Source organism: Cupressus sempervirens, chromosome 8 (assembly GCF_028749045.1).
Source record: "Cupressus sempervirens isolate cs-2001-9-10 chromosome 8, ASM2874904v1, whole genome shotgun sequence".
NCBI classification, from domain to species: Eukaryota; Viridiplantae; Streptophyta; class Pinopsida; order Cupressales; family Cupressaceae; genus Cupressus; species Cupressus sempervirens.
The window spans coordinates 81,816,090-81,825,481 of NC_143125.1; positions in this window are offsets into that span (position 1 = coordinate 81,816,090).

Sequence of the window (9,392 nt, forward strand, 5' to 3'; positions counted from 1 at the left end):
GTAATAGATATCCCACAGATCAAAATATAACAAGGTAAATGACCATAGCACATAACCAAATAATCCCACATGAACAATCCATTTCTAAATACTTAAGCATTTAATAATGATTGATTAAAGAATAAAAAAAGGCACTTAAAACACATAAGCAACCATAGTCATAAACATGACTACCCACTATTATAGGAACCTAGTCTAGTGTAGCATGGTAAAAAGTACACAGTGCAATCTCTGCACACATCTCAAGGTAATCATAGAACAACCTCATGATACCACATCAATCCTGGTAACCACTAGCACAAACCTCAGTGAACCATAAATCACATCATAATCTCATAGATCAGTCCAAAGCATAATCAAAGCAACTGATACAGAAACATAAATCCAATCACCTCAATGGTGTAGACCACACATGGTCACAATCATGACCCATCACAACAAAAGATCAACAAGGTTGCATCCATCAGGATGACTTATAGAAGTCAAATGGGAGAGGCACTACAACTTATCTCTCTTTTTGGGGGAGGTTTTTTTCCATGAGGTTTTTCCTCTTTCTCCACTTTATGAGAGATTGCATTGCGTCTTTGTATGTAGAGCATTGCTTTTGTACATGGGTACCTAACATGACCTTGTAGTCAGGACCCATTTTGCATTTTGTAAGCTTAAGTGCATTCCCCTAAGTACACTTAAGGGGGGTGTTAGTGTAAATAATTATCATTTACACTTAATTTTGCTTAGGATAAATGTATTATTTTATTATTTATTAGGTTATACACCTAGGAGTATGTGTACTCATATGAGTTGTCATGTTGACAACATAGGAGTAAGAAACTCTAATTTAGCACATGGTGTTTACAACACTAGATTTTTCATAATTAACTAAGTTGTCATGTAGACAACATAGTTGTTCACACTCTTAGTTAAGCACATGGTGTCTACAACATAAATTTACATGACACACCTTTGTAGGCTTATCCTCTCATCATCGCACTAACTCTTGTGCTTAATAGAGGATAATCCACTCTTGGTGGATATGTTTTTAGTTGTAAGGCTTATCATATTGCTAACCACTAGATATTCTAGAAGCATTCTAAAGGCCTTTATATTCAGGCCCTCCTAGTGTACTTATACATTAATTGAATATCATATTGTTATTTTGATAATACTCTATTGGTCTATTTTGTGCTAGTGTTTAAGCTTCTTGGTCTTGGGTGATTTTTTCCTAAGGAAAATTCTTACAATTAGTTTGTTCCAAAAGATGCAAAATTTGAGATGAAGAGACATTGTGTAAAGGAGTATACTAAGGAATTCCATAGATGGGACATTGAAATGTCCCTTTACTGATTTTTTATGATATTTCCAGCCTCAAATCAGGACTTTAAAATCAAACAACCAATATTACAAAGATTGAAAACCCAAATTCAAACCAAAAAATAACCCCGAAAACACCCAAACCGGCACTATTCAGCACAAGGGCAAACTTTGTATGAGCATGCACATGGAATGGCTTCAAACTCCCGTCCTTAGCCTTCCTGGAAACCTGCAAACTCCCATTCTTGGGTCTCCTTCTCCACAGGTTTGGCAGCCTCTGAAGAACAACAAGAAAATTATCAAGAATCAAGATGTAGAATGTGCCCAAAATGCCTCCAAACCCCTTTTAAAGAGGGCATAACCCTAACTCACGTCCAAGAGGGGTTAATAAAATATAATTTAATAATAATTTTTATTTATTAGTCCATTGGTTTCCAAAGATTAACCCTTTTTTCCAAAATTTCACCTTTTTGGAGCCTGCCTGCCTTAACAAAGTTTTTTTTTTTTAATTATTTGAATAGGGGACATGACAAGTCCTCCCCTTCCAAATATTGCTTGTCCTCAAGCAATGAAGGTTGGAATTCTTAAGAATATTTTCTCCCTCCCAAGTTGCATCCTCTAGTGGTAATCCTTTCCATTTGACCAAATGCTCTGTGATGCTCCTATTTCTCAACCTTTTCTCTCTTGTATCCAAAATCTCTTTTGGTATCAAAACTAATTTCCCTTCATCATCAAGAGGTGGTAATTCTGTAGATACTATGGTTTGCTGGCCTAGAACCTTCTTTAAGCAAGATACATGAAAAATATTATGTATTTTTCTGTTTGGTGGGAGCTCCAATTCATAAGCTACCTCTCCTACCTTCTTGATGATTTTATAAGGCCCATAGAACCTTGGCTTGAGTTTCTCTGCCCCACTTCTCTTCAAGGTGCTTTGCTTATATGGCTGCAACCTAACAAATACCAAATCTCCCACCTCAAAAGATCTTTCAATCCTTTTCCTGTCAGCATATATCTTTTGTTGGTTTTGTGCATGTTGTAGATTATCCTTGAGGGACCTTATTATGTCTTGGCTTTGCTTGATGAAATCACTTGCTGCGGGTACTCTGCTATCGGAAAGTATTAGATCAACAAAGGAAAGGGCATTGTAACCATAAAGAGCATGAAAAGGAGGCATACCAATAGACATGTGATGAGATGTATTGTAACAATACTCCCCTAGGTGTAACCATTTCACCCAAGCATGTTGTTGATTTGAAACATAGTTCCTCAAATATCCTTCTATCCATTTATTAACTATCTCTATTTGTCCATCTGTTTGAGGGTGATAGCTAGTACTGGGAGTGAGTTCAGTTCCTGCCAAATGAAAGAGCTCCTTCCAAAAAGAGCTGAGGAATCTACTGTCCCGGTCACTAACAATGTTTCTAGGCAAACCATGTAATCTAAAAATTTCCTTGAAGAACAATTCGGCCACTTGTGATGCCTTGAAATCAGATGTGATAGGAAAGAAATGTGCATACTTAGTTAGTCTATCTACCACCACATATATGCAATCCTTACCTTGAACCTTGGGCAACCCAGTGATGAAATCCATGGAAATACTTTCCCATTTTTGTTCAGGAATAGGAAGTGGCTGCAACAACCCTGCAGGAAAATTTTGCTCACTCTTGCTTTGTTGGCATACCATACATTCCTTAATGTGTTTAAGGACATCCTCCTTCATACCCTTCCATGAAAACCACTCTCGAATTTGCCTGTATGTCTTGAAGTATCCCTGGTGACCAGCCAAAGGTGTGTCATGAAAGGCCCTCAATATCCTCTCCTTAGTTTTTGACCCTGGCACTAAGAAGATCCTGTTCTTGTAATAAATCAATTCATCAACAACCTTGTACCTGTTATCATCCACTAACTTATCCAAAATCTTGGTGGCAAATGAATCTTTAGCATACTCTAAAATTATGGAGACTTTCCAATCAGCAGAGATAGATGATAAGGAACACAAAGTGGGCTTTCTTGAGAGAGCATCAACAACCACATTATTCTTTCCTTTAATGTATTCAATATCAAAATCATAAGCTTGCAATTTTCTTACCCATTTTTGTTGACAATCATTCAAATCCCTTTGGTTCAAGAAGAACCTGGGGCTATTATGGTCTGTCTTTACAATGAATCTCCCACATACCAAATATTGTCTAAACTTATGAAGTGCATGCATGATTGCCAACATTTCCTTATCATAGATGGAGTACCCTTTCTCTGATTGATTTAATTTTTGACTCTCAAATGCTATTGGATGTCCTCTTTGAGTTAGGATAGCCCCTATACCTTCTCTCGAAGCATCACATTCAACAACAAAAGGTAAAGAGAAATCTGGAATTGCAAGCACAGGGCATGAACTCATTACCTCCTTAAGCTTATCAAATGTTTTTTGTGCCTCTTCTATCCAAACAAAAGCTCCTTTCTTTGTCAAATTAGTCAAGGGGGCAGCAAGCTGAGAAAATCCCTTGAAAAATCTCCTATAGTAGCTACACAACCTGAAGAAACCTCTCAACTGTGTAAGATTAGTGGGTGGAGGCCAATCCAAAATTGCCTGGATTTTTTGTTGATCAACCTGTACTCCTTTAGAGCTTATAATATGTCCCAAATATAGGATCTCTGTCAAACCAAACTCACATTTAGATAGCTTAGCATAGAAGGATTGCTGCTCCAAGATTCCCAAAATAGTGTCTATGTGCTTTAGATGCTCTTCCCATGTTTTACTGTATATCAAGATATCATCAAAAAATACCAAAACAAATTTTCGAAGATGCTGACTGAATACCTTATTCATACAAGATTGGAATGTTGCTGGTGCATTAGTGAGTCCAAATGGCATAACAAGAAATTCAAAGTGCCCATAGTGACATCTGAAAGCAGTCTTTTCCACATCTTCACTCCTCATTCGGATTTGATGGTAGCCTGATCTTAAGTCAATTTTTGAAAAGTATACAGCACCATGTAACTCATCAATGAGTTCATCTATGCGTGGTATGGGATACCTATTTTTTATGGTCTTCTTGTTTAGAGCCCTGTAGTCTATACACATTCTCATTGTACCATCCTTTTTCTTGACAAGTACCACAGATGATGCAAATGGACTAGAGCTAGGCCTTATGAATCCCATGTCCAGGAGTTCTTTAATAGTTCTTTCAATTTCTTCCTTATAACCTCTTGGATGGTAGTATGGGGTTGTTATAACTGGTTTGGCACCCTGTTCTAACTCTATAACATGCTCAAAACCTCTATCTGGTGGTAATCCTGGAGGCAAGTCATTGAAAACTATACTATGCTTATCAAGAATATTTTGAATTTCAAAATGGAAATTACCTTGATTCTTGGGAGAGCTTGTTGGTTGGATTATGACTCCTGCTGCCCATGTTACTTGTCCTCTTCGAAAAGTCCTCTCCATCCTCTTTGCAGAGACCGCCTTAGGTGCTCCATTTGATAATCCTCTCAATATGACTTCTTTCCCATTAGAATGAAATTTAAACTCCATAGTTTGATGGTTCATGTAATAGCCTCCGATAGAGTGCAACCATTGAACACCCAATACAAGATCTGTCTCCCCAATACCAACCACATAGAAGTCATCACATAACTCATAATCTCCTAAGGTCATCTTGAGTTGTTTCACCACCCGTGTGCAAGGCATAGTGAATCCATCAGCTATAGTAACATTGAATCCCTCAAAATCTTCTGCTTTAAGCCCTCTTTTCATGACAAATCCCTCATCAATAAAATTGTGAGTTGCCCCACTATCAAGAAGAACAGTCAACCTTTGCCCTGCTAGTACCCCTCGAATTCGGAAGGGATGGTATCTTGGGACTCTTGATAATGCTGCTAAAGTGCCATCCTTGCTGATTTCTTTTACTTTCTCTTCTTCTACCTCTTCCTTAGTATCATGAAATTCCTCATGCTCATCTGAATCAGATTCTGAAGCAACTTCAATATAGTGCACTTGACCTTTCCCCAAACATCTGTGTCCTGGAACCCATGGTTCTCTACAAGTAAAACAAAGCTTTTTCCTTCGTAATTCACTCCTAGTCTCTTCATCTACCTTCTTTTCTGCCACATTTGTCACATCTTTTGGTGGTAGTGTTGGGAAAGTCTTTTTCTGAAAATTTCCCTTATGTTGCCAAAGATTTGGGGGTTTTTGATTAGTGATTGATTTTATAGGCACGCAAGTTTCAAGTTGCAAGCTTCTTTTGATAGCTTCCTGTAAGGTTGAGGGTGAGAAAGCCTTAACCAAACCCTTAACAGAATCTTCTAAACCATCAAGGAAAAGATAAATGATCCTCTTTTCACTCATATCAGGTACCATAACAGCCACTTTTTGAAATTCTTCTATATACTCATTAACTGATTTGGTTTGCTTCAACTTTGACAATTCTTTAAAGTACTCTTCATCATCCTTGAGGTCAAATCTATCTATCACCCTTTGACTGAAATCTTCAAATGTAGTTACCTGATCGTGACCTTGAGTAGTCATTCCATGATACCACCAATCATAGGCTGCATCTTCCAAGTGTAGACTTGCAAATTGAATAGCATCACTCTCTTTCATGGGGTTAAGTGTGAAGAAAGTTTGTAATTTTTGTAGCCATGCTCTAGCTGAAATTTTATTTGTTCCATCAAAAGTAGGCGCTGTAAACTTGCTTATTTTATTTTTGAGCTCTCTTCCACTTGTGTCATGCTCCCTCCTATTCTCTTTCTTGGGCATCAAAGCGTTCATCATATCCACATATTCTCTAAAAGGAACTGAACTACGAAAGTCATCATCTAAGCCATTGTAAGTAGCTCTTAATGTAATCAAATTACCTGTAACCTCTTCCACTGGATTAATGGCCGGATTTGGTACTGGTGGCTCATCTGCAGGCAAGAAAATGGATTTGGTTGATTTAGATGGTGTGGATCTCCCATTTCTCGGCTCCTCTGAAGTGCTCCCTTTCTCATTAATAGATGCAATTCCTTGTAATTTTTCTGTCAATATCCGCAAAGCCTCTCTAGTTTCCGCCAAACCATCCACTGTTTGCTTCTGAGTATTTTGGATGTCTTGGAAGAATTTCTTTGCCATCTCATCTGGATCAGCCATACTTTTTTCTTCCTTGGATTTTGTACTTTTTCTTTCAACTGGGGGTTTAATCAAAATTTCTTTATTCTTTTCTCGCTGCAAATATCTTTTTTCTCTTTCACTTAGTTGCATGCAATCATAAAATATGACATGCAAGATCTGGGTAGTTGTCAAAACTGAGCTGCAACTTCTACAAACCCTCAGGCTGGCAAGATCATGGCTCTGATACCATTGAAATGTCCCTTTACTAATTTTTTATGATATTTCCAGCCTCAAATCAGGACTTTAAAATCAAACAACCAATATTACAAAGATTGAAAACCCAAATTCAAACCAAAAAACAACCCCGAAAACACCCAAACCGGCACTATTCAGCACAAGGGCAAACTCTGTATGAGCATGCACATGGAATGGCTTCAAACTCCCATCCTTAGCCTTCCTGGAAACCTGCAAACTCCCGTTCTTGGGTCTCCTTCTCCACAGGTTTGGCAGCCTCTGAAGAACAACAAGAAAATTATCAAGAATCAAGATGTAGAATGTGCCCAAAATGCCTCCAAACCCCTTTTAAAGAGGGCATAACCCTAACTCACGTCCAAGAGGGGTTAATAAAATATAATTTAATAATAATTTTTATTTATTAGTCCATTGGTTTCCAAAGATTAACCCTTTTTTCCAAAATTTCACCTTTTTGGAGCCTGCCTGCCTTAACAAAGTTTTTTTTTTTTTAATTATTTGAATAGGGGACATGACAGACATCAGATTGGACATGTGGATGATGATGTTGAGAAAATTGCAAGGTACATAAATGGATTGAGATCTAGAATTAAAGATGAAAAAAGTTTTGTGAAATTGGAAAGTGTGGAGGAAGCATATTAATATGCCTTGAGAGCTAAGGAGATCTTGACAAAAAATTATGAACAAAGACAAAGAGGTAGAGGTGGTAGATTCCAGAGAGATAGAGGAAGATCTTATAGTTAAGGTGGTAGATTTTATAGTTTGGTGCATGATAAAAGAAAATTTGAATGAAAGAATGATGAAAATGGAAAGGCTGAGTGGAAAGGTGGTGATCCCTACTGAGGAGGTATTGGTTCTTATTGAGGAAGAGGTAATTCATATTTTAGTGGTATTTTTCATGGTAATTGTTTCAGATGTGGTAAAGAAGGACATAGATGTGGTAAAGGACATAGATCTTTTGAATGTACATCCTCTGAAAGTAGACAAGGTAACATAAATGTTGTGATTCAAGGAGATGAGGAGGTTTCACCAAGTGGACCTAAAGCTTTTGAAAATTTGATGGTGAAAAGAATCCTATGTAATAAGGGAAGTGATGAGGAACCTATTTTTAGATGCAAGATGACTAGAAAATATTGCAAGGTAATCATTAACGATGGAAGTTCTACAAATTTGGCATCAAAAGAGTTGGTTACAAAGTTGCAGTTATAGAGGTTGAAACATCCTAAGCCCTATCATGTTTCATGGATCAAAGATGAGCATAAGACATTGGTAAGTGAGCAATGCCTTATGAAGTTCAATAATGGATATTACTTTGATGAAGTTCTGTGTGATACTATGCCAATGGATTGTTGTCATGTTTTGTTGGGTAGGCCTTGGCAATATGATAGATATAATATACATGATGGAAGATTGAATTAATATTATCTTTGGATAAATGGGAAGAAGCAAATATTGTTGGCTTTGATTGAAAGTCCAAATGAGGTTAGTTGTACTACAATAAAATTTTGCATGGTTAGTGGAAAGCAATTTGAAAAGGAAGTAAAGAAGAATCAAGTTTGTTTTGATATAGTTCCTAGAGGACCGAGTGTTGGTAGTAATGATCACGTGATAGTAGAAAGTGACAACCAAGTACTAGAAGAAATTAAAAAATTGTTGAATGAATGTAAAGAGATTGTTTCATAGGATATTCCTAATGGTTTACCACCAATAAGAAGTATAAGTCATTGTATGGATCTAATTCCAAGAGCTAGTTCATCGAATAAAGCACCATATAGGTTGACACCTACAAAGAATGAAAATCTTAATAGACAAGTGCATGAGATATTGCAGAAAGTTTTGATCAGAGAAAGTTTGAGTCTATGTGATATAATTATTGTATTGGCACCTACGAAGAATGGAGAATGGGGAATGTGTACTGATTCCATAGCTATTAACAAGATCATAGTGAAATATAGGTTTTGATGCCTAGCATGGATGACATAATGGATTGTTTGAGTGTAGCAAAGTATTTTATTAAGATTGACTTAAAGAGTGCCTATCATCAGATCAGAATCAGTAAAGGTGATGAATAGAAGACTACTTTCAAGACAAAAGATGGCTTGTATGAATGGTTGGTTATGCCTTTTGGTTTGATTAATACACCTAGTACTTCCATGAGGTTGATAAATGAAGTTCTAAAAAGATTTTTTAGGTAAGTTTGTGATTGTTTATTTGGATGATATTCTGATATTCAATAAGACTAAGGAAGAACACCTTGAGCATGTTAGACAAGTATTATAGAATTTGAAAGAGGAGAAGCTACTAATTAATTTGAAAAAGCGTTCTTTTATGCAAGTGGAGATTGTGTATTTGGGATTTGTGATTTCAGTTGATGGTTTGAAGATGGATCCTAAGAAGGTTAAAGCTATTTTGGAATGGCCTACACCTAAGAATGTGGGTGAGGTAAGATCATTTCATGGTTTGGCTAGTTTCTACAAGAAGTTCATAAGGAATTTCAATTACGTTTGTAATGTTATGACTAAAAAAATGAGAGGAGATAAAAAGGAATTCAAGTGGACACATTGAGTTGATAAGAGTTTTAAGACTGTGAAATAAAAGGTTTCTGAGTTATCTATATTGGCTTTACCTAATTTCAATAAGGTATTTCAAGTCAAATGTGATGCTAGTAGTAGTGCAGTAGGACCTATATTGAGTCAAGAAGGTAAACCTATTGCTTTCTTTAGTGAGAAGTTAAATGATG